The sequence below is a fragment of the Cupressus sempervirens genome, chromosome 8 (assembly GCF_028749045.1).
Source record: "Cupressus sempervirens isolate cs-2001-9-10 chromosome 8, ASM2874904v1, whole genome shotgun sequence".
Taxonomy (NCBI): domain Eukaryota; kingdom Viridiplantae; phylum Streptophyta; class Pinopsida; order Cupressales; family Cupressaceae; genus Cupressus; species Cupressus sempervirens.
Window position 1 is genome coordinate 18,373,743 of NC_143125.1, and position 21,020 is coordinate 18,394,762.

Here is a 21,020-nt window from a genome sequence, read left to right on the forward strand (position 1 = left end):
AATTACCTCTGTCTGCAGAGTCTAGCACAAAATTCCTGACAGTCCGCACGAAGAAGTTTTACGACTTGCGCGAAATTATGTTCATCTCGAGCCAAGAAATAAGTTATGCGCGAAGTTTCGCACACCTATAAACTTTCTCGCACGATACAGAAAGAATCTTCACTCGAAGATTCTAGATCCTCGTGCAAAAATGAATAGTCTCGCGCGAAGATTCTCGAATTTGTACAGGACAGTATGGATAGAGAACAAAAAAATGATTAAAAAAATATAGAAAGAGGCCTGAAAAATTGATTTTCGTGCCCCACGGTGGGTGCTAGAAATGTATGCGTGAATATGTGGCCTCTGTTAACACAAACACTTCAACACAATCATTGTATGTGGATTCATCCCGAAATGAACATTGGATTGTTCATCTGAAAATCAGCCGGCAAAGTGACCTGTTGCCTTCTATCTAAAGGGAATTGCTTGTCAGATATCCTCAGATTCGAGGTGTTTAAGCAACTAGACCCTGTAAGAATGAAGGATTTGAAAGAAAATGTGACTAATCTATATGAGAATGTAGATTAATCTAGAATGGAGTATGCACATTTAATCTAAGAACATGTAAAAGAAATTATACTAAATGTATGCATATTAAATCTATATGAGAATTGCCAATAGTGGCATGTTGTGATGGTTAAGTTGTTGCGTTGTTATCCTTGCCATCCAGGTTCAAATCTCATGGGGATGAGGTCCCCTGTTTGTGGCCTCACTAGTTCATAGCTCCAGGTCAAAGCGTTGGTGGTACCGGTGGGCGTGTCGCGCTAGCGCTACCGGTCACGTTAAAAAGTTTACCAGGCGCATTCTAAAAAAAAAAAAAAAAAAATCTATATGAGAATTAAACTAGAAAATGAATATGAAAACAGGGAGCTCAAATGAATGCACAATCTAGTAGCAATTCGATGCAAATTCTCATTCAACCTCTCTCAAAATGAAGAGATGAGGGTCTCTTAAATAAACTTTCTTAGAATCCATCAACGGTTGAGATCAATTTCAATCAATGGTCAGGATTAAAGATGAAGTTCAGTCATAAAGGAAGATTCCCAAATTAAAGGGAGTTAACTGATTTAATTTGAGTAGAAAAAGGAGTTAACTGATTTAATTTGAGTAGAATAAGAAGTCAACTGATTTAATTCCTTTGGGGTATTACACCTATTAGTCTTACAATGTTTTACCATATGCAATTATCTACCTTGTGAGGGGTCTACCCTATAAAAGTCTTTTGAGATTGTTAGATCTCACCTTGTTAAAGGATTTCACACTTATAACAAAGTAATGACTTTGTTAGAAGATTTACAAAGATCTTTTAAGACCACTCTATTAAGAGATTTACCTTGACTCAATTTGTTAAAGCTGATTTATTACATGATCCTTGGTCTTCTCTAAGAAGTTGTTCTTGGATCTCCTCTTTCCAATCTATTCTAATCTTTGATCTAACAAAGCTCATATGTCCTTCACTACTTGAATAGGTTGCTTTCTCTGTTCTAGAATAATAGAACTTTGTGTCTCTTCTATAATCTTCACACATTCACATTTGAATTGTATGAATAGCCATTTCACTTCTTTATATCATCATATACTTCACCATACCATACAATACTATACTAGGTCAAGTTCTACCTTATTCAAAGTTTTCATAAAGAGTTTTCTAGATTATTCCTTGTTTTGCCTCTTTATCTGATTCATTCATCACAGAACATAGGGATATGTGATCCATGTCATAAAAGACATAAAAATATTTGTAACAAACTCTACAAGTATTGAATATAATGTTAGTTGTTACAAAAGCTTGCACCCTTGTCTAAAGTTTTTACTTAGGGACAACCTTGTGAAACATGGAAACAACCTCCAAGTTGTGGGACATGAACTATGAGGTTGAGTCTCTAGAGAAGGCAAACTTCTTGTACTATTAGGATGCACTTAAAATATTCTTGAAGAGAAAAGGGAGAAGGAATACATAAAAATAACAACCTAATCTATTCTAAAGATGTGATGCACCAAAATAGGGTGTTTAGACCAATCTCTGCCCGTACATACACTATACAATTGTCATGACAGTCCAAAGATATATAGATTTAGACTTGATTTAATCTATTAGCTACATATAGATCAAACAACCAAATGACTGACACAAGGAAAAGGCTTCACTTATTATCATTCACAAGCCAAAAGAGATACAGAGATTTAGATTATAGATATCCATAGTACATCAAAGGGATGTAGAAAAAACTTGCACAGTACATCGATGGTTGAAGGAGATAAGAAAGGATGTCATATAGTTCAAAGGCAAAGAGGGAATTTATAGTAGCATGCCATGGCAATACTAGAGAAACGAAGAAGATCTGACCTCAAGAAAGAGCACAACATCTTCTTTTATAGTGTAAGCATAATTTAGATAGCCTCAACCCTAATATAGAATTCAACCACTACAATAAACTTTACAGAGAATAATTACTACAAAACTAGAAAAGATCTGATCACAGTGCAAACCCGGACACTAGAAGATCACTTATCCACCAAACAATCTTTGAGAGGACAAGAACAATGGCCATTGACCTTCTGACTGAGTAGATGGATCAATTGGTAGGGATGTAGTGTTTTCTTTCATTTATTAGGCCTAGGTAATGATGACAGTATTGGAAGATTGGGAATATTGTTGGAAGATTGGTTGGAAGCATGAATGCTGATGATATGTTACATTCATGATATGTTGATGATATGTTATATTCTTCTGTAGTATCTGATAGAACAACAATGGAAAGATCAAGTTGGTATTGATGTCTATTTGAGCATTATAACCACTCAAGGTTATGGGAGATACTTCTGAGTGTTAGGTATATGCAATTAACATCAAAAGTACAAAGGACAAGCCTAGAAGAAGTTATGTAAGATTTGGTGATGTCTGTTTTGAGATAGAGTTTACAGAGGCATATTTTGGTAGACTTGTTATATCTCTTACCAGATTTGATATCTTGAGGATAAAGGTTGAGGACATGAAGAAGACATGTTGAGTATGATGTGGCTATGTTCGATCATCATAATATTGCATGTATATAAAGTTATTCAAGTTTCAAGGAAAAATATTAAGGTTATCGCTAAGTGTAACATGTTCTTAATGTGCTCTTATAATAATTAATTGAGAAGGACTAACAACCAACTCAGGGAATTGTTTTATGGACTCAATATAAAGGGATGAAATTTTTTTTTATTACGATGTGTGATTTTATGGATGAATGTGAATAGTGAATGTTTGGAAAGTAGCAAAGAGTGCACAATGCAAAGTTTAGTAGAGCAGTGCAAAAGTGAAGGAAACTTCATTGCTGAGGTTTTGCTAAGTGATCCAAAGCTCATGAACTAGTCTACAAGATAAGATAGTGATTGGTCTAATTGATATGATAGAGGAAAGGAAAAATGAAAGAAGAAGATAACAGTAAATTACTTGTTTGAGTAGTGAGTTCTTCTTGTATTTGAAATTGCATGTTTGGGAAGTGGGCTCATCTTGTATACATTATAACACAACTCCTAATAGGGTTAGAATCTCCTAATAGAGACTCAATGTACTAAATTTTGTAATAGGCTCCTAACAGGGTCCATCCTCTAACAAGGAATATTTATATTAGTACATCATCTTGTGGGTATCATTCCCACTGGGATTTTCCCTCTGATCAAGGGTTTCCCTAGTCAACATATCTAGTGTAATTGTCTATGTACACTTTATTATGGTTGTTGTTTGCTTTGGTTAAATGTTTAAATTTTTTTAATGAAGATGAGTGTTTTAATTGTTGGATAACTAATTCACTCCACCCCCCTCTCGATTAACTTGGTGGACTATTATTTCTAACATTTGGTATCAGAGCATCAAGTCCTTGAAGAAAATGTTTAATAGCTTTGGTGGATCCATGGAAAACATATTTAAAGAAGATAGTCCTACATTTGATAGATAAAAAATATTTTTGTTGTATATAAGGGAATAGTAGCATAAGTGAAGATAGATCTAGATCAGAAGAAGATATAAAAATATAGGAAGGCATTGATCTAATTGCAAAGAGAGAACCTAAAGGTATGGAATTTTTTGTTGGTTGGAAATTTAAAGACTTTGGTCATCATGCATCTAAGTGTCCTAAAAGGGAGAAAAAGTATAAGGGAAATCATAAACCTAGAAAAGATAGAGATTGTTTGTATGCAAATGAAGATAATGATTCTGATGAACAAGCATTAAGTGCTAGTGATGATGAAATTGGATTTGTGAAAATTAAAGAAGAAATTCTAGAGAAGGTAGGTTTGGTATCATAGGTTGAGAAGAAATCTAATTGGATAATTGACAATGGTTGTTCACATCATATAATTGGTGATATGAACAAGTTTTTTCTCTTCAAAAGTTGGGATGGAGGAATTGTCAGACTTGGAAACAATGCAGCATGCCAAGTAAAAGGAATTGGATCTATAAATGTTGATGGTAAAACTAATATTGAGGATGTATCCTTTGTTGATGGTTTAAAGCACAATGTTTTGAGTTTTGGACAACTAGTAGACAAAGGTTATCAATTGTAGTTCATAAAAAAGACATGCATGATCAAAGATAAATATGGAAAGGTAATTGGAACAAGAACTAGATTAGAGGTAATGTATTTCAGTTGAATCCTACTGAAATGACATGTTTGGTTACAAACGTACATGATAGTTGGTTATGGCATAAGAGATTTTTTCATATAAATTTTGATAGTATTGTGAGGACCAGTAGAGTGTTTGTTTTCAGAGATTTTCTGAAGATTGTAAAGCCTACTAACACAATTTGCAAGGAATGTGTTTTGGCAAAGCATAACAGAAGTTCTTTTCCTAGCAAAAAGTCTACCAGTATAGAAAAGTTGGAGATTGTACAGACAAATCTTAGCGGTCCTACAAAGAATAAAGGATTCTATGGTGATAGGTATTTTATGATTCTAGTTGATTATTTTTCTAGAATGATGTGAGTTGCATTTCTTAAAGAGAAATCTGAGGCATTTGACAAGTTTAAGATATTCAAGAATAGAGTTGATAATGAATCTAATGTGAAAATTAAATTTTTAAGATTAGATAGAGGAGGAGAATTTACTTCAAATGAGTTTAACATGTTCTGTGAAGAAAATGTAATTAAAAGATAACTATCAACTTTGAGAATTTCTAAATAGAATGGCATTGTAGAAAGAAGGAACAAGTTTGTTATAGAAGTTGCACGAGCTATGTTAATAGAGAATGATGTATCCAAGACATTTCTAAGAGAAGCTATGAATACAATAGTCTACATTATGAATAGAGTACAATTTAGGAAGGACACAAAAAAGACACCTTATGAATTGTAGTTTGGTCACTCACCTACAATTAAGTATTTTAGAATATATGGAAGTAAATGTTTCTAATTAAGTAAAATAAATTTTACAAGGATCTTGAAACTAAATAATTGTTATATACCATAGGGAAACATAATTAAAATGCCCAATAATAAAAATAGAGCAAAAAGAAAGGACAAAACAAAAGATAGGCTAAAAGACAAGCTGAAAGACAATAGGAAAAAACCAACAAAAAATACAAGAGCTAGATACAAAACTTATGTATTATGTACTTTCTCCTCCATCCTTCGCTCAAGGTCCTAGATGGTCTCTACTGCATCCTTGATTCTCTGAAGTTCTTCCTCTAGATGTTCCTTGTCCTTCTCATAGCTTTGATCCTTATGGCTTTGAGTAATGTCCATTATGGAGCCTTTTTCCATCCTGTCTTCATCATTGTCAAAACTAAGAACAACCAATGGGATATATATAATACATATTTGGAAGTAAATGTTACATGAAAAGAGATGATGACATTTATAAGTTTTATGCTAGAAGTGATGAAGGTATGTTTCTTGGTTATTCATTGAAAAGAAAGGCTTATAGATGTTATAATCAGAGAATTAAGACTATTATGGAAAGTACAAATGTGAGAATTGATGAGAAATTCAATATACAAGAGATAATAGTTGATTACAATTAAGATGATGATGTTGTTATTAAGCCAAGGAATGATGAGATATTTCTTGAGACTAGCAATGATTCAAAAAATGAAGGAGAGCCAAGGTAGGAAAAAATCTCAGAACCTTTAGTAGATCCAAGAGTTGAGATAGCAACTCCTACTTTAGGAAAGAACATGATAAAGAATCACCCATCTCAATACATCATCACAAGAAAAGAAAAAGTTGTGATGATTAGAAGTAGAGTAAATGAAGAACTATGCTTGATATCTCAAGTTAAGCTAAAGAATTATGATGAATCACATAAAGATGACTACTAGGAGCAAGCTATGAAAGAAGAATTGGATCAGATAGAAAATAATGAGACATGGGAATTGGTCCCCAAACTAGTAGACAAGAATGTGATAGGAACCAAATGGGTATTCAAGAACAAAATGAATGAGCAAGGAGAAGTTGTAAGAAACAAAGAAAGATTGGTATGTAAAGGTTACTCACAACAAGAAGGATTATATTATGAGGAGACTTATGCTCCAGTTGCTAGAATAGAAGCAATAAGACAATTCTTAGCTTATGCAGCACAGAAGAAATTCAAAGTATATCAAATGGATGTCAAGTTAGCATTTCTGAATGGAGAACTTGAAGAAGAGGTATACATTGAGCAGCTTGAAGGATTTTCTTTGATAGATGAAAAGGACATAGTATGCAGACTAAGGAAAGAATTGTATGGATTGAAGCAAGCACCCAGAACCTGGTATGCAAGATTGGACAAGCATTTGACAAAGCTTGGGTATAGTAAAGGTATGGTAGATAGTAATCTGTATTGGAAAGAAAATGATGATGGTTTGATGATTTTGGTAATATTTGTTGATGATATTATATTTGGAGGAAATGTTGATGAAAGTAAGAATTTTGTAGAAGAGATGAAAGAATTTGAAATGAGTATGATAGGAGAGATGAAATATTTCCTAGGATTTCATATTATACAAAATAAAGAAGGAATCTTTATTTCTAAAACTAAGCACTTGAAGGACTTATTGAAAAGGTTTGGTTTGGAAACATGTAAACCTATTGGAACACCTATGCTAACTAAACACAAGTTATCTACAAAATATGAGACACCTATTATTGAGCAAAAAAGGTATAGATCTATAATTGAAGGTTTGCAATATCAGACTCACACAAGGTTGGATATAGAAAATGTAGTTGGAATTGTTGCAAGATTCTAGGTTGATCCTACAGAAGCACATTATGTAGCAGTGAAAAGGATATTCAGATATATGAAGGGAACATCTAATTTTGGATTATGGTATGATAGATCTAATGATTTTACTCTAAGTACTTATACTGATGTAGGTTGGGTAGGTAGTATGGATGACATAAAGAGCACTAGTGGAGGAGCTTTTTTTCTTGGAGGAAGATTGGTTTCTTGGTTAAGCAAGAAGTAGGATTGTACATCTCAAAGTACAATAGAAGTAGAGTATGTTGCAACAACAAATAATTGCAATCAAGTCATTTGGATGAAGTAGTTGCAGAAGGATATAATGATAGAAATCAATGAATTTGTTTTTATACATTGTGAAAACATAAGAATAGTAAATATGTCTAAGAATCTAGTATTGCATTTGAAAACTAAGCACATTTCTATTAAGTATCATATGTTGAAAGGAAAAGTCGCAGAAAAGGAAATCAAATTGGGGTATGTGAGCACTAAATAGAAGATTGTAAATATATTCACTAAGCCTCTTCCCAAAGAGACATCTAAGTATTTGTGAGGTATGCTTGGGGTTATGCCACATCCTACATTAGAGTAGAAGATGCAAGAATGCATTAGTCCAGGGTAATAGAGCACCATTGTTTTTCTAAATTGGATGTTGATGCTTTCTATATGGGGGAGTATCTATGATGAATAGAGTCATCTAGGACTCTTGTTGATGTTGTTTTGAACAGTTTCTTTTGACACTCAAGCTAGGAAGTTGTTTATGAGTTTCATGCAATGATGTTGGTTGCAAAAACCTTTGACATTGATGTCAATGGGGGAGAAGTATTACATGAAAAATATTATGCTAAAGGGGAAAATTTTGGCATGAATTTGTAATAACAATTTGGTATAGAGCACATTGAGGTATATCAATGGGGGAGTATGAGATGAAGAATATTTGAAAATTGACATTCTTTTGTTGGTATTCTTGGAACTAGATGTTTTTCATCTATGTTTCCATCAATGAAAAAGAGGGAGATTTTTGGAAGATTGGGAAGATTGTTGGAAGATTGGTTGGAGGCATGAATGTTAATGATAGTAGTCTTTTGTGGTATTTGGCATAAGAACATCAAAAACATCAAGTTGGTACGAATGGCTAGTTGAGTATTATAACCACCTAAGGTTATGGGAGATACTTTTGAGTATCTAGTATATGCAATTAATGTCTGAAGCAGAAAGGAAAAACCTAGAAGAAGTTATGTAAGATTTGGCGATGTCTATTTTTGTAAACTTCCTATATCTCTTAACAGAGTTGGTATCTTGAGGATCGAGGTTGAGGACATGAAGAAGACATGTTGAGGATGATGTGGCTAAGCTTAGTCATCATAATATTACATGTACAGAAAGTTATTCAAGTTACAAGGTAGAAGATTATGGTTATTGCTAAGTGTAACATGTTCTTAGTATGGTCCTATAATAATTGATTTAGAAGGATTAACAACCAACTTAGTGAATTTTTTTATGGAATCTATATAAATGGAGGACATTTTCCTTTATCATGATGTGTGATTTTATGGATGGATGTGAATTGTGAATGTTCAGAAAGCAGTAAAGAGTGTGGAATACAAAGATGAGTAGAACAGTGTGAAAGTAAAGGAAACTTCATTGCCGAGGTTTTGCTGAGTGATTTGAGGTTATTTGTATCTAAGCTCCATGACTTGGTCTACAAGGTCTACCAATTATTGGTCTAGTTGATAGGATAGAGGAAAGGATAAAGGAAAGAAGAAGATAATAGTAAATTACTTGTTTGAGTAGTGAGCTCTTCTTGTATTTGAAATTTCATGTTTGGGTAGTGGGCTCATCTTGGATACATTATACCACAACTCCTAAAATGGTTGGAATCTCCTAATAGTGATTCAAAGTCTCCAAATAGGGACTCATTGTACTAAATTTTGTAATAGACTCCTAACAGGGTTCATCCTCTAACAAGGAATATTTATATTAGTACATCATCTTATGGGCATCATTCCCATCGTGGTTTCCCCTCTGATCAAGGGTTTCCCTAGTCAACATATCTGGTGTAATTATCTATGTGTACTTTATTATGGTTGTTGTTTGCTTTGGTTGAATGGTTAAGTTTTTTTAATGAAGATAAGTGTTTTAATTGTTGGATAACTGATTCAACACCCCCCCCCCCCCCTCTTAGTTATCTTGGTGGACTATTGTTTCTAATAGAAAGTGGTTGCAAGAGATTGAAAAGATTGAATCTATCATCAAATATTTGTTTTGTCTATTATCAACTTGGAAAATTAGATGAAAAACATAGGGCAACCATATTCAACTATCACTCTGTACCATTCTTGCTACCTAATTGGTTGGGAGTTCCCCTTCATCTAGCTTGGTGGGTGAAATTCTTTATATGTTTTGGTCAACACTGAACTCACAATCCTACAAGCATCAATTATGGTCAAAACCCTTTATATCACCTTTTGTTCATAACCTTGACTTCTATGATCTCATGATTGCTAATAACTCATAGCATCGAGCCCATCCTTCATTCTCTTTATGATCCTTCAATAGTAACAAGATCATATGATCTCATGAAATAATTATGATCCTTAACACCCCTGGCATAAGGTCATGGTACCATTGTTCTTTCCTTGAAATGTCATAGTATGGTTGATTTGACCTTTATGATCTTACAATCATAGTCCATTGTGATATCGACAATCATGGAAGTAACCCCTGTGATCCTATGATCGTGGTTTGACTATCTTTGTTCTGAACTTGGGAGGTGTCCTTGCTTGTGCCTATGACCTTATGAATTTATGATCATATGATCAACCTTTCCCTTTGTAACATTGGAAACCTAGGAAGTCAACACTATGATCCTACAATTGTTGACCCTTGTGGCATCAGAACATATCCTCATGGCACTTATGATCTTATGAACACTTATTGTCATAACATTGGACAAGAACTTTATTTGTCTTACAATCTCTCAACTATCTACGATGTCATAAAAGCCCAACCACTTGATCAACAGGGGCCCCATAGCATCATATCACTACTTAATTTTCCCAACAATCTTGTGATACATGAGCTATTATAAGATTGGGACCATACCATATTTTCATGGCTCCAAGATTTAAAAAATAGAATTGAATCTTGTGACCATTGGACATTGTTCAAATGTTTGAAATTAATCCTTGGCGAGAAGGCACTTTTAGTCAACAATGTCCATGTTAGATTGAAATGGTTTTCTCAAATTTTTTATCATTACTAATTTGAATGTTATTTTTTCTTTCCTTGACTCTCACTACTTCTAATAGTTGACACTCACTATATATTCTACTAACACTTAGTCTTTACTATGCTCGATATCTTCTATGTAATTTAGCTTCAATGTGCTCTAGCTTCCTTGTTAATATTAGATCCTAGGTGACCATATACCTACTCAGATCCTATAGAGCTTGGTATATAAAAGTTTATATATAGGTCTATCTCATGACTTAGCCTATATAGAGTAGCTCAGTTGTAGTGATGACCATCTGACTCTATCTTATACATGACTAAGTGTTTGACACTAATAAACAACAACAATTAGAGAGATCAACAATATGTCTTTGATTCAACTTATGTTGAATTCTCAAATATTGTAAAGCTTTATGATCCATATACAACACAAACTCCTTAGGCAACAAATAATATCTCCACTTCTTTAAAGCTTGAATAATAGCATAAAAATATTGATCATAAATAATCAATTTCCTTTTAGTATCATTCAACTTCTCACTAAAGAGAGCAATAGGTCTACCTTCTTGACTCAATACACCTCCTATTGCACTACCAATTACGTTACACTAAACTTGAAATACCTTATTGAAATTAGGTAAAGTGAATAAAGGTAAATCAAAAAAATTTTGTTTCAAAGTCTCAAAACTCTTATCAGCTCCATGTGTCCACTTGAAATCATTTTGATCTCCTCTCATTGTCTTAGTTATAGAATTATAAATAGAACTGAAATTCTTTTAAAACTTTCTATAGAAACTAGCCAAACCATGAAATGATCTTACCTTGCCCATATTCACAAGTATAGGCCACTCCAAAATTGCTTTAACCTTCTCAGGATCCATTCTCAAACCATGAGCTGAAATAACAAATCCCAAATACAAAATCTCCTCTTGCATAAAAGAACACTTTATCAAATTAGTCAATAGCTTCTCCTCTTTCAATCTTTGTAATACTTCTCCAATATGCTCAATATTCTCTTCCTTAGTCTTACTTAATATCATAATATCATCCAAATAAAAAATCACAAACTTACCCAAGAATCTCTTTAAGAGCTCATTCATCAACCTCATGAAAGTACCTTGTCCATTAGTCAAACCAAAAGGCATTACCAACCACTTATACAAACCATCTTTTTCCTTGAAATTAGTTTTCCATTCATCACCTTATCTAATTTTGATATGATGATAACCATTCTTTAAATCAATCTTGGTAAAATACTTTGACCCACTCAAATAGTCCATTAGGTCATCCATCCTCGGCATAGGAAACCTATATTTTTCTTTGATCTTGTTAATACCCATAGAATCAATACACATTCTCCATTTTCAATTCTTTTAAAGTGCGAATACAATAGGTACAACACATAGACTCAAGCTTTCTCTAATCAAATCCTTCTACAACAACTCCTACACTTGTCTATTAAGTTCTTCATTTTCATTAGGTGTCAATTAATATGGTACTTTATTCAAAAAAATAGCTCTAGGAATCATATCCATACAATGACTAATGCTCCTTACTAGTGATAAACCATTAGGTATATCTTCAATAACAATCTCCTTGTATTCATTCAACAACCTTCCAATTTCTATTGGCACTCTAATACAACAATAATTTCTTCTATCACTCAGCCTCTACTATATTTAGGTGCTCAACCATTACTACCATGACTTGGTCCTCTGGGAATTATAGAAAAAAAAACTTGGTTTTTTTTCACCTCTTTCTGAAATTGTTTTCCATTAACCATGCAAACTCTAATAATAGTACAATTTACTTCATCAGAAACTTCAATCAAAGGAAACAATGTTTTCTTCATTTCATTAACCCAAAGTGTATATTTGTTTAATCTATTATTATGCACATGTCTATCATGCTACTAAGGTTTACCCAATAGAATATGACAACAATTCATAGGCATAATATCACTTAGAATTTGATCAAAATAGTTTCCAATATTGAATTATAGAAAACATTGCTCACTTACCAACAGATTATGCTCATCCTTAATCCATGAAATATGATAGGGTTTAGGATGTCTTAACCTCTACAACTGTAACTTTGTAACCAACTCCTTTGATGTAAAATTTTCTAAACTGCCACTATCAATAATCACTTTGCACCATTTTCCTGCCATCTTGTATCTGGTCTTGAAAATACTTCTCTTTAGGACCAGTTTTTCATCAACTATTTTATTACAGAAAGTTATCCTTAATATAAGGTTTTCTTCAACCTCAAGTCCACTTGGTGAAACCTCAAGGTCTCCTTGAATCACAATATTTATATTATCATTTTCATTCTCACCAAAGCATCTACACTCAAAAGATATATGCCTTTCTTTGCAATGTCTTAAACAATTACCACAAAAACCACCTCTAGAATAAGAATACCTTGGTAAGAACTAATACCTCCTCTATAAGAATTACTACATTTCCACTCTGTCTTGCCTTTCTCATCATTTTTCCATTTAGATGTTCCTTTATCTTGTGCAGAAACTTTAGATTTGCCACATTCTCTACAAGATCTATCTCTACCTCTCTGGAATCTACCACCTCTACACCTCCCCCCCGCCCCTCTCTTTATTTGTTCATGCTTCTTTGTCATGATCTCTTCATCTTTCAAGACATATTGATATTCTTCTTCCACACTATCCAATTCCACAAAACTTGTCTCATCTTGAATTCCAAATCTCAAACCATTCAGGTATCTTGCAAATTTCTCAACCTCATCATCCGCATGTCTAGATCTGATGTCAAATCTATAGAACTCCTCAGTCTACAACTTAACATGCATGTCTTTTTTGTTAGATTAATAATATATTGTCTTATTAATTAAATAATTTTGATTTAATTATTAAGTCACTTATTCTCTCTAGTTTACTTAACCTAAACTTTAGGCATATAATAATTAATTATTATCATGCAACCTAGGTTTTTTCCTATTAGGGTTTTGATCTCCTTTATAAGGATGATTTCTCTTTGTAATTAATTCATTTACTTTTGAATATAGCATTATTCTTTTTGATTATCAAGAATGTCTCATCTATGGATCTAGGAATTTTAGCCTCCATAGATTTTGCTTCTCTCTTTTCGTGATAGTTGTGGGGTTAATCATTCATCAACCTCAACACTTTTGTCTCAAATTTTGTATCTTTTTCAAAAAAATAACTTGGTAATCAATAGGAAAGAAATTCTTCTTCAACTTGTTCACCATTTTCAACCAAGTCCCAATCTTCTCTTTTTCTCTTCTCTATCTATTAGTTTGCAAATGCTCCCACCATCGTGAGGCATGACCTTTCAACTTAGTGATTGCAATCATCACCTTTCTATTATCAAGAGTGCCTTCAAACTCAAATAAATTCTCCATATCAAAGATGTAATCCAACACAACATTGGTATCCAACTTTCTATCATAAGAAACAAATTCCACAACATGTTTTGAATTTTTCTTAGTCAACACTCTGATGTAGGAGCATCTTGGGTTGACATGTTATCTTTCTCATTTTGCCTATTCTACCAATTTTTGTTGAGTTTCAGACATTGCCAAGTGCTAGTAATTTTGTATTTTAAGCCAAGTTGAGGTTATCCCATATTATGTTAACACTCGGGTTCGTGTGTTATCCCATCTCTACTATGTGTGCTGAATTTCATAGTGTGTGCATCAAGCTACTCTTTATGTGCTAAATTACCTAGTGTATGCCAAGTGACTCTTCATGTGTCGAGTTATCCTATTTATGCTAAGTGTCAGCATTTTGGACATGATTTCTATATTTTTGTTGTGAGCTGACTTGCAAGATTGATTTTAATCATAATATTTTTTATGAGATCTTTTCTTGTGATTTTTCTAGACTGTTATTGGGTCGGCCTTGGTATTATGTAATATTCTAGAATGATCGGTAAGCTATTTTGACAAGTATAAATAGAATATTTAGGCTTAGAGTTAGAGAGATTAGAGGGGGTTAAGAGCAGAATGTGAAAGTTCAAAAAGTTTGTTGCATATGTGTTTAGAGCTATGAATTTGATGTTGGATCTTTGATCTTGAATGTATATTTATATCTAGTCATAACCTAGAAGGCCATACAGCTGGGTATGTATGCTGATTATTTCATGAATCAATAAAATAATATTGTTCTCTCTCTATGGTGTTTTCCTCTTTGTGTGTTTGCTTCCATTGTGTTAACTCTACAAGATTGGTTTGGATTGCTGGGTGTGCCTTTGGACCTAGTTGTTCTTTTTCCTTCTTGCATCAAACAATAATATTTCATCATCTTGATCTTCTCCAAGCTCTAGATTAGGGTTTGGTTCCATTTCTTCATCATCACTCACATCATCAATACACAATCCTCTCCTTTGGTCTATCTCCATGACATCTAATCTAGCTACAAATTGTATTGGCATGCCCATAACAATAGTATTGCCATTTCCTCTATCTCAAACCATCTTGAAAAACTAGGTTCCTACAATATTGTAATTCTCAACAAGTTATAGGTTCTACATTATCCAAATCCCTATAGCCAAATCCAACTTAGCATTCTACATTATCCAATCTCCTCAAGGATGAAACTTATGATACCACCTAACACAAGAGACATGAAAATCTAGGGCTAGAGGTGCACCTAACTATCCAAATTCCTTGTTGAATAAACACAACATAAGAATGTTAGAAATAGGGATTACTGAGAGGGGGGGTGAATCAGTAATCTACAAACTTTAGTCACCAACTAGAAATCATTACCTACTTTAAACCATGCATAACAAAGCAATAAATTAATGTTTAACAATAATAGTAACAACGCACAAAGATAACTTATAACACCATAGTTTGTTAACTAGGGAAACCCTTGCCAAGGGAAAACCCTAGTGGGCATGATACCAACTAGATAATATATAGATATATAAGTTCCTTGTTAGAGGATGGACCCTATTAGGATTCAATGAGAAAATTTAGTATAAGAAGTCCCTATTAGGAGACTTTGAATCCCTATTAGGAGATTCCAACCATGCTAGGAGTTGTGGGACAATAGATGCAAGATGAGTCTACTGCCCAAACATTCATTTCCAATCACAAGTAGAGCTCACTACTCAAACAAGTAATTAGACTGAACATAAGTACTATATCTTCTTCCTTGACTGATCTTTGAACTTTAGCTTGATCTCAAATCACCAAATAGCTCATATAAAACTTCGCATATATCGCTTTCATAAAAGTTTTCATATAATCAGAATCGCTCACATTCTCATCGCAAGATGTCCTTTGTATAAATACTATGCCTTGACAAAAAAAAATTCTAGGTTAGCTAAGACCACAATCCACTTTCCGAACATAGGGTAAACATCTAGGATGTTGGCCTTAATTGGACAAGAAGTTATTTTATAAACAAAACAATTCTTTCCTTCAATTTCGCTGTCCTATTTCACTTTAAACATGATTATCTCTATTTTGTATAGTCCATATTGACTTATGAGGTTATACATGTCATCACCAACATGTATACTATCTCCATGTAACTTTTCTAGTCATAATATGATGTCAAAAACAAATTATAAGCAAAACAATATATTGATATAAACTAAATTCTATACTGAGACAAAATTCTAATTGCCAAACACTAAGTATCTTTATTTTTGAGGTTTCTTATGAACATGTACATCATATGTTTCCATAAATGACAACAATTACATATTACTATTAGCCAATTGTAAACAATCTCCCCCTTTGGCATTGATGGCAACAAAATAGGGAAAATTGGCTAAGTGACAAAAACAAACTACATCTAATCTATTATGGTGTTAAGTTTTTACATATGCTCCCCCTTACAATATACTTTACACTTTATCTTCTCTTTACCTAATTTACAAATTTCACATTTTATCTCTCCCCTCTATTATTCCAAATTTTTTGCTTTCCAATTGTCTACAACTACTACTCTCCCTTTGACACTAATGAAAAAGGTTAAAATGTCAAGATTCTATCCAAAAATTGTCCAAAAATGTTGTCCTTCCTTATGCTGATATGATCTTCATGCAATCATCAAAATTAGCCTTTAGACGATCCATACCCTTAGTCCATGTTTCCTTGGTAGATTTAGCTAATGTGAGAATTGCACATAAAGCATATGATGCAATCTCAACTGTATTAAAATCTGAATACAAAAAGTTGAAATATGTGTCCTTGGCCTTGACACATTCCTCTAACTAATTCTCAACAAAAGACAATTTCAGAGCAATAGATTCTCTAAAATCAGATATCCTTTTCAAAAATTGTTCCTTTCAAAGTTTTAGTTTCCTAATGTCACTATGAATACTGGCCACTTGTCCTTCAAAATCATCTACTATGCAAGATGGATGCTAGATCTGGATGGATAAAGCCTCTAGCTCACTCATTTTTATCTCTATTTGACTATCAATGTCTTTAGTTAGTTTGTATGATAAGACACACTTAACATAAAAAGTTTTACCATCTTGTTCGCATTTCTAAGGCTCTTTTATACAAGTATCAAGATTAACCAAGTCATTCTTGAAGTTATGATAGATTGTGCTAAACAAGTTAGCATCATGGGAAATTGATGCCTTTGCCTCTGCAACATTCAACAAATTGGTAAACTCTTCATCAAATGATTTCAGCACTGCTTGTGCTCTCTGTTCAACATCTACTTCTATGTGTTGTACTACCAAGGTACTATGTAGTCTATCAATAAATTTCATTAAAGTTTTCTGTAGACTCTTCACTTTCCTATTCTTCTCAATAAGCTTGGTTAGGGATGAGATTAGAACTATTTGATCATCATCATCAATAGATAAACTGGCAAGAGAGAGTGAAGTGGATGAACTAGATGGTTTAGTATCATCCTCCCTTTATTTCTTTGCTACTTTTTTTCTACTCTCTTCTTCTTCTTTCTTTTCTCTTTCCTCTCTTTCTCTCTTCTCTTCAAATCTCTTCTTTTCATCTTCCTTATTTTTCTTTCTCATCTCTTCTTTTGCAATTCTTCTCTTTTCTTCCTCTTTCTTTCTTTTATTTTCTTCCTCAAGCAATTTTTGCTTGGCTTCCTCTATTTTCTTCTTCTTTTCTTCAAGTAGCCTCTTCTCTTCTTCAAATTGTCTCAACTTGTCCTCAATATCCTCAATGTCTAGTTTATTAGGTTCATAACCACCAAATGGATTGGTATCATCAATATTAATGGTAGCATTGGTTTGATCAATTTGCATATTTTCACCACTCACTAACACTTTTGAGGATCTAGGTGTTGGAGGAGATGTTGCCTTTGACTCTATCAATATTTGATTGATTTTTTTTGTAGTCTCACTTCTTAGCTTTTCCTTTTTACCAAGCATAAATAGAAATGGTGTCAATTTATTCCTCAAATATGGTGTGAGTTTGTTCAACAATCTTTTTATTTATTCTTCATCATTAGTCTTGCAAATAGTCCTATGCATAGACTTTTGAAGTTCAAGATCTTCTTCTCTTACAGGAGCCTTCTTCTGAATGAGTCTCTCATAGACTTTCTGGTTTATTATGTTCTCAAGATCCTTCAATTTTAGATTATTTTCCATAATATATCTCACAGTAGATATATCAATCTAGTCCTTCTCAAAATTGTTATACAAATCATAAAACTTGTTCATCTGAACAAAGTTTCCTTCATTAGCAATAGCTATATTGATCTTCTCTATCTTTGGCTTCCAAGGTTTTTGAACTTTTCTTGTTGCTTGCTTAGATGTAGTCACTTTTCCTACTTGATTGGTTTCTTGTTCCTCTTTCTCTTCATCACTAGACTAAATTGTCAACAATGTTTTCTATCTTTTTCCTAGTTTGAAGGCTTGTCGCTTGACTCTCTTTGTCTTAGTAGAGACTACTTCTACCAATCTCTCATGTTTTCTTTTTAAGTTCTCTAGGCTAAACATCAGACATTGGTGCATATAGAATGCTCTATTTTGAAGATGTCTGTACAATTGATTCTGACAAAGGTTGAATTTTTAGTACACTTTGCTTCATCATTTGTCTTACAATCTCAGATTCACTCTCTATTATTCTAGCCTCAGATAGTGCCTTGTTCAGTATAGACTCAACTTTCTTGTGTGATACCTTCTCTAAGTTTACTTGATGAGATAACTATGTGATCTCATCATATGTACCAAATCTATATTCTTCTTTATATTTTTCTAAATTCAACAACAAATCAATATAACCAACTATTATATCATCATTTATTTCATAGCTCAAAGGATTAAGAAATGTTTCCTGAGGTTCCACTGCTTGAATATAAGTATGATCTGTATCAACCAAAATAAAAATGCCTTCCTTAAATATGTCCACAATTATAGGTGCAATTATAAATCTCTATTTCGTTTCATTCTAAAATGTTCTCATTATCAGGTTGCCATTGTCTAATATCTTGTCTACAGGGTGCCTTTTGCATACCTCTGTAATATTTTCCATTGTGCATTTGTCACCACTCATGATGTCTATGACTGATAAGTAAGGAGATCTTTTAAGTAGATGAAAGAATATGTGATTTATCAATGACTAGAATCTAAACACACCATTCTTTGTTCTCTTGATCTTTTCTAGGTTTTGTAAGAATTTTCCTTAGGGAAAAATTCACCCAAGACCATGGAGTTCAAGCACAAGCACAACAGTAGACCAAAAGAGTATGATCAGAATGATGATATGATATTCATTCAATGTATAAAAGTACACTAGGAGTGCCTGAATATAAAGGCCTCTCGAATGCTTCTAGAATGCATAGGAATCAACAACATGATAAGTCATACAACTAGGCACATGTCCACCAAATATGAGTTATCTTCCATTAGGCACAAGAGTAAGTGTGATGATGAGAGGATCAGAAGACAAAGTTATAGATGTAAAATTATGTTGTAGACATCATGTGGTAAATTAGGAGTGCGAATAACCGTGTTATCTACATGACAACTCAGTTAATTATGCAAACTCTAGTGTTGTAGACACCATGTGTTGAATTAGAGTTGCTTACTCCAGTGTTGTCAACATGAAAACTTGTAAGAGTACACAAACTCCTAAGTGTCTCACCTAATAAATAATAAAATAATGCATTAACCTAAGTGAACTTAAGTAAAGTGTAATAAGTAAATACTTATTTACGCCAACACTCGCCCTAAGTGCAACCTAGGAGAATGCACTTAAGTTTACAAGAACTAGAATGAAATGCATAATGGGTCCTAGCTACTAGGCCATGTTAGGTACCCATTTACAGAATGAAATGCAATCTCTCATAAGGTGGAGAAAGAGGGAAAACCTCATCGGAAAAACCCTCCCCCAAAAAGAGAGATGAAAAGACAAGATGCATGGATGGATGGAGTAATCGAGACCCCCCCCATTACAACATACATCAAGTATATACAAAGGAGAAATATGAGAAGGAAAAAACCCCATAAGAGGAAAAAGTCCCCCCCATAAAAAAGAAGAAGAAGAGAGACAAGGTAGCCCCCCCAAATGAAGAGTGTAGATCAGTGATAGCTACTTCAACATAGAAGTTGATCCAAGACTATTGAATAGCATTCCTCCCCTTGGAAGAAACAATACTAGAGGTACAAGTGAGATGCTTCCACTATGTGTGGAAAGAATCTCAATGATGGATGATGTCTCTGAAACCTACTCAAATGTGCCTATTAAGGATGAATTTGGAACTTTTTGTAAAGAACATACTTTTTCCTCAGATGATAAAGAGACCTCCTAAAAATTTTGTTCATAAATATCCACAATCATATCAACTTGTGAAGATCAATAATCTAGAGAATGGATAGGAGGGTCAGAGTGAGCCCTCATGACAATTGAAGAAGTAACTGCTTCATCAAAGAGAAGATGTAAATAATCAATACTGTCTCCCAAATCTGTCACTGATGCTGAAGCTAGAAGACTACATGTACCCTATTGTGCTACACTTATCACTATGCTTATGTATGCATATGGAGTATGTTGATGTCATGACCTTTCATTGCAATTGTCAATAGAACCCCATGTATTTGAATATATTAAAGTACTATTGTTGGTGTCACTATCAGTTTCTACAATGTATGAAGTGTGGAGAGGAGTAGAGGATAAGCTAGGTGAACTTTCCTCAATGTGTACATCCTTCTCCACAATGAACTCATGTGTCTCAAGATCCTTAAGTCTGTATGCCTTAACATTGCCTTCATATCTGATGAAAGTACAAGGCCTAGGTGGTGGTGCCTTGCATCCTTTGGAAGATATGTTTGTCCATGCTAGACAACCAAAGACTCTAAAGTGTGTCACTACTAGTTTTCTACCACACCATGCCTCAAAAGGAGTCTTTCCATCTAAGGCATTATGAGGAGCCTTGTTAAGTATGTGATTGGCATTGCTGATTACTTTGACTTCAAGTGATGGATCAAGAGACTTGGCTTGTATCATGCAACTTTCCATAGACTTAAGATTTTGTAACCTTAGTGGTTCAACATTTTTCTTATGTGAATTGAATGCTGGTGGATTCTAAAGATCAATACCCTCAAGTTT